This window comes from Lotus japonicus, chromosome 4 (assembly GCF_012489685.1).
Source record: "Lotus japonicus ecotype B-129 chromosome 4, LjGifu_v1.2".
Lineage (NCBI taxonomy): Eukaryota > Viridiplantae > Streptophyta > Magnoliopsida > Fabales > Fabaceae > Lotus > Lotus japonicus.
This window is the reverse complement of record NC_080044.1, coordinates 79633391-79639404: the sequence shown is the minus strand read 5'-3', so window position 1 is coordinate 79639404 and position 6014 is coordinate 79633391.

Sequence of the window (6014 nt, the reverse complement as noted above, 5' to 3'; positions counted from 1 at the left end):
CTGATCCACAGGTTTACCTGTATTTGGCATAAGCTTTTCTCCCGGATCCATGGGAGTACTTACTGGAGAACAACCTTCATGATTAAACTTCTTGAGTATTTTCTCAATGTAATGAGATTGCGTAACTACAATCCCCTTATTCTCCCGTTTAATCTTAATACCAAGAATAACGTCCGCTTCTCCCATATCCTTCATGGAGAACTTTGATGACAAAAAATTCTTCGTTTTATCAACTTGATTTTGGTCGGTGCCAAAAATCAACATGTCATCAACATATAGACAAATGATAACTCCTTTACCGGATGTATCAAATTTGCTATATACACATTTGTCAGCTTGGTTTAGAATGAAACCACTAGACAAAACAACCTCATCAAACTTTTGATGTCACTGCTTCGGAGCTTGTTTCAGCCCATACAACGACTTAACTAGCTTACACACTTTATGCTCATTACCAGACATTACAAATCCTTCAGGTTGCTTCATATACACTTCTTCTTCCAAATCACCATTCAGGAATGCAGTTTTGACATTCATTTGATGGATCACTAGATTGTGAATAGCCACCAAAGCAATCAACAAACTAATAGTGGTGATACGAGCAACTGGAGCATAGGTATCAAAGTAATCAATTCCTTCCTTTTGTCTAAAGCCTTGGATAACCAATCTAGCTTTAAACTTATCAATTGTACCATCGACTTTCATCTTTCTTTTGAAGATCCATTTGCAACCCAATGGTTTGCAACCTGGTGGTAAATCAGATAATACCCAAGTATTATTTTTCATGATAGAACCAATCTCTTGAGATTTCACAGCTTCATCATACGTTCTTGGATCCTCCTCTATACTATAGCAATAATAGTATTGAGTATCAATCTGGTCCTTTGATCATTCAACTAAATATAATTGAAAATTAGGCCCATAAGATTTAGATTTTCTAGCTCCTTTGCTTTTACGAGGTTCGAATGTCTCACTTGGTACATCATTTGAATGATCATCCTTTAGATATTCATCCGAATTTGGTATAGAGTACTTTGGTCTAGGTGTAGAAGAGAAACAATTCTCATCAAATATGACATCTCTCGATTCTATAATCGTGTTAATAGAAATCGAGTCATTAGGTTCTATAACATAAAACCTATAAGCCTTGCTGCCTTGGAATGCTCAACATATCCAACAAAGATGCAAGCTACACCCTTTTCACCCAAAGTTTTCCTTTTAGGGTCCGGGAGTCTAACCACAGCCCTGCAACCCCAAACACGTAGAAATGTTAAATTGGGTCGTTTCTTATACAAAATTCATATGGGGTAGTCTTGTTCCTTTTATTAGGAACCCTATTTAACAAATAACAAGCCGTTAACATGGCTTCTCCCCAAAATCCTTCACTCAAACCAGAGTAAGATAACAAGGCATTCACCATTTCTTTAAGAACTCTATTTTTCCTTTCAGCCACACCATTTTGTTGAGGTGTACAAGGTGTCGTAGTCTCATGAATGATTCCTACGGATTGAAAAATACAGGATCATAATATTCACCACCTCTATCCGTATGTAATGTTTTAATCAACACATTCTGTTACAGTTCAACTTCAGTTTTATAAATTCTGAATTTTGCTAAGGCTTCGTACTTAGCATGCAACAAATAAACATAGCCGAATCTGGATGCATTATCTATGAAAGTGACAAGATACTTTTTATGCCCTAATGATGGAGTAGCATGCAAATCACATAAATCACTATGTATCAATTCAAGTATGACAGATTTCCTTGTTATACTTTCAAAAGGTTGCCTAATGATCTTTGTTAATATGCAAGTTTTACACTTTTCTACATTTCCATCAAAAACAGGAATTAAATCATCTTTAGACATGTCAACATTCTTTTATAATGTACATGTCCTAGACGAGCATGCCACAAAGATGATTTAATAACATTCGAAATGGACATAAATAGAGAACCACAATCATTAGGAACTCCATTCAAATTCATCATAAACATACCATTATTATAATATCCAAATCCTACAAACACACCAGACTTCGATAAAACATATTTATCGGATTCATACACTTGCTTGTATCCAAGCTTATTCAATACAGGACCAGAAATTAAGTTCTTACGTAGTTTAGGAACATATAAAACATTAAACAAAGTAATAGTCTTTCCAGAACTGAATTCTAACACCACGTTTCCTTTGCCTTCAATAGGATCAAAGTGATGATCTCCTATGTAAAGGACAGATCCGTCTTCCACTGGAACAAAAGTCTTGAACCAGAAACGATCCTTGCAAACATGTGTTGTGGCGCCAGAATCAATCCACCACGCGATAGAATCATCCTTGGTTTTGGGATTGGTCCTTAGACCCTTTTCCCGAACCACTTGCATTCACGTTGTCGTGCTTTTTGCCATAACGACAATCCCTATTGAAGTGGCCTGTTTTGCCACACTTCTAACATTCTAGTTTCGGTTTCTTGTTAGAACCGAAACTGCCTTTGTTGTTCTTGAAAGCACGCTTCTTTCCTTTGTTTCTATTGTTATCGTTCTTACCACCCTCTTCGATCATCTTAACCGAGGGTCCAACAACTTCTTTTCCTTTTCCCTTGTCACCTTCCCGCGCCCTTAGAGATTCTTCTATGCGCAAGTGACTTCCAAGTTGAATCAAAGACAAGTCGTCTTTTCCATGCTTCAAATTGTGTTTGAAATCCTTCCACGAAGGAGGCAACTTGTCTATGATACTTGAGACAGATATTGTTTCATTCATCTTCAATCCGTGTTGTGTGAACTGTCCAAGGATTCAGAGGAGTTCATTGAATTGTTCCATGACAGACCTCGATTCAACCATCTTGTAACTGTTGAAATCGGTTACCAGGAACTTTTTACTAGATGAGTCCTCTGCCATGTACTTGAATTCGAGACAATCCCACAATTCCTTTGCAGATTCCACGTTTTGATAAACATCAAATAAGGGATCAGACATACCGTTAAGAATGTGCCCTCTGCATATGTAGTTGACGTTCTCCCACTTTGATCTGCGCCTTATATTTTCAACTATGTCATCCTCCAGAAGTTCTGGAATTGGTGTAGACAGGACGTACACCACCCTCAATGCTGTCAACATGAAATGCATCTTCTTCTGCCAACGCCTGAAATCTTGTCCTTGAAACTTGTCAAATTTTCCGAAATTAGTAGTCATCTCCTTGACGGTGCTTCCTCCAGTGCTTCCTCCAGCCATGATTATCAGAGTACTTTGTTCGTTTGTTAGAAATTTGGGTATGATAATCCTGGATAACTTCAAAGAATCGTGTTCGTACACTTTCCGAACAAAGTATTTCGACCCTATTCTTGCCTGGGTTCACGAAATCCTTGTTGGGATAATTCTTGAAGAACAATCTGTTTCTGGCAATAGAGAACAGATCAGGAATGTAGAGAGAATGTATGGTTTCTGTTTTCTGTCTGTTTCAATCTGAGGCCAAATGACTCCTTATATTGGAGTTTGTTTCAGAAACCGAAAACGGTTAATAAAACAGTTAACTTTTCGAAAAATTTCGAACGGGGCGCACCCAGGGGCCCCACCCCTTGGAACCCCGCAATCTAATCGCGGTCAATTATGCGTTGGCTCAACAAGCGTGCACTCTGCACTACCCTAACTCGTTTCCGAGCTTAACGCGTAATTGCATCGGCCTACAATAAATCACATTACTACTAAAATCCATTGATGATACTAAAATCACCAATAGAATTAAGGATAAAACTTACATAAAATGTCCTCTTGGGCTTATCTTCAACAGATGGCCCAACCCCATCACTATTGGTCTTCTTTCCATTTTCAAACAGACCTGTGCACCCCTCATTTCTTCCCCTGGATTTAACTCTCGCGCTCCACGTTACTTATTACTTATTAGGTAATTCTATCAATTTTACACATGTTTGTGTTTTCCTCATTTACTTTTGCCAATTTTTTTTCTATTTCTTGCTATGGATAAACAAGAGAATAAGTATCAAAGAAATCAACACCCTCTACTTGGCTACACCCAAGAACAACTAGCCTAGCTTTATATTTCTCAATGGAACCATCTGTCCTTAGTTTTTTACGAAAGATCCACTTGCAACGAATACTCTTACAACCAGGGGGAAGATCAGTTAAGAACCAAGTTTTGTTAGCTCTTAGGGAGTTCATTTCATCATTTATAGCTTCCTTCCAAAAAGGAGCTTCCGGGGATCTAACAGCTTCACTATAATTTTTAGGATCATCCTCAAGTAAAAGTGTGCAAAAATCAGAACCAAAATCTGTAGCTTTTCTAGTCCTTTTACTTCTCCTAGGTTCATGTTCAACATCTATATTAGCATCATTACTGCAGGACAAACCAGAACTAGAGCACTCATCAACTGGTCTAGATAAGCTACTTTTCATTGGAAAAATATTTTCAAAAAACACAGCATCACGTGATTCCATAATTGTGTTGTTAGAAATTTCAGAAATCTCAGAATTTATAACCAAAAATCTATAAGTAGTACTATGCAAAGAATATCCAACAAAGACACAATCAATAGTTTTGGGTCCTATTTTCCTTTTCTTGATAATAGGAACATTGACCTTTGCAAGACACCCCCGCACTTTGAGATATTTCAGATTTGGTTTTCTATTTTTCCAAAACTCATAAGGTGTCTTATCAGAATTTTTATAAGGAATTCTATTAAGTATATGACAAGCAGTATGTAAAGCTTCACCCCACAAATTTTTAGGTAAACCTGAACTTATAAGCATAGAATTTACCATGTCAAGTAAAGTTCGATTTTTTCTTTCAGCTACACCATTAGATTGAGGAGCATAAGGAGGAGTAAATTCATGAACAATACCATGCATTTCAAAATATTCACTCATTTCAGTAGAAGCATATTCTCCACCTCTATCAGATCTAAGAACCTTAATTTTCCTTTCTAACTGATTTTCAACCTCTGCTTTATATGTTTTAAATCTGTCAAACAACTCACTTTTATGATTAATTAAGAACACATAGCAATATTTAGAAAAGTTATCTATAAAAGTGATGAAATATCTTTTACCACCACGAGTTAAAACATCATTGCTATCACATATATCACTATGAATTAATTCAAGCAAGCTAGTTTCCTTTTCAACACATTTATTAAAAGGTTTTCTAGGTTGTTTCGCTTGAACACATATTTCACATTTTTGTTTTACATCAACAGACATCTTAGGAATAAGATCAAGTAGCATCATTCTTCTAACAGAATTCAAATTAACATGTCCAAGCCTACCATGCCAATAATTAGTGCACTCTACATTGGAGACAATCAAAGAAGAATTTCCATAATTTTCATTAGATGAAAAGGGCATAACATTCAACTTAAACAGACCATCACAAGTGTATCCTTTACCAATAAAAACACCAAATCTAGAAATAACAGCTCTATTTGACTCAAGTACAAATTTGTAACCTTGTTTGACTAACAAGGAACAACTTATTAAATTTCTCCTAAAATCAGAAACATGATAAACTCCATTTAAAACAAGACTCTTTCCAGAAGAGAACTCTAAACTAATTTGGCCTTCTCCAACAACATGTGCTACACTCCCATTCCCCATGCTCACAGTTCGTGTACTTGATTCCTGGTATAAAGAAAAGAATTTTTTATCAGTACACACATGAACATTAGCTCCAGAGTCTAAAAACCAATCATTTGAGTTAAAAACAAAGTTTAACTCTGGGCTAGTGACATGGTACCTGTCAGATAGGGAATTGGAGGCAGCACCCACAGAGACAACATTGGCTTCAGGCTTATGGGTAGACATTGGTTGACGACGACGTTGGAAACAGTTCTTAGCAACATGATTCGCTCGTCCACATATAAAGCAAAAGGTCTCATTCCCTTGAATTTTAGCCACATGCCTATTGTTGTTATTAGGAGCATTGTCTTTATTTTTAGAGAAAGCTGGTTTTTTGAAAGACTTATATCTGTTTGGCCCATGCCTATTAAAGGACTTTGAAGAGG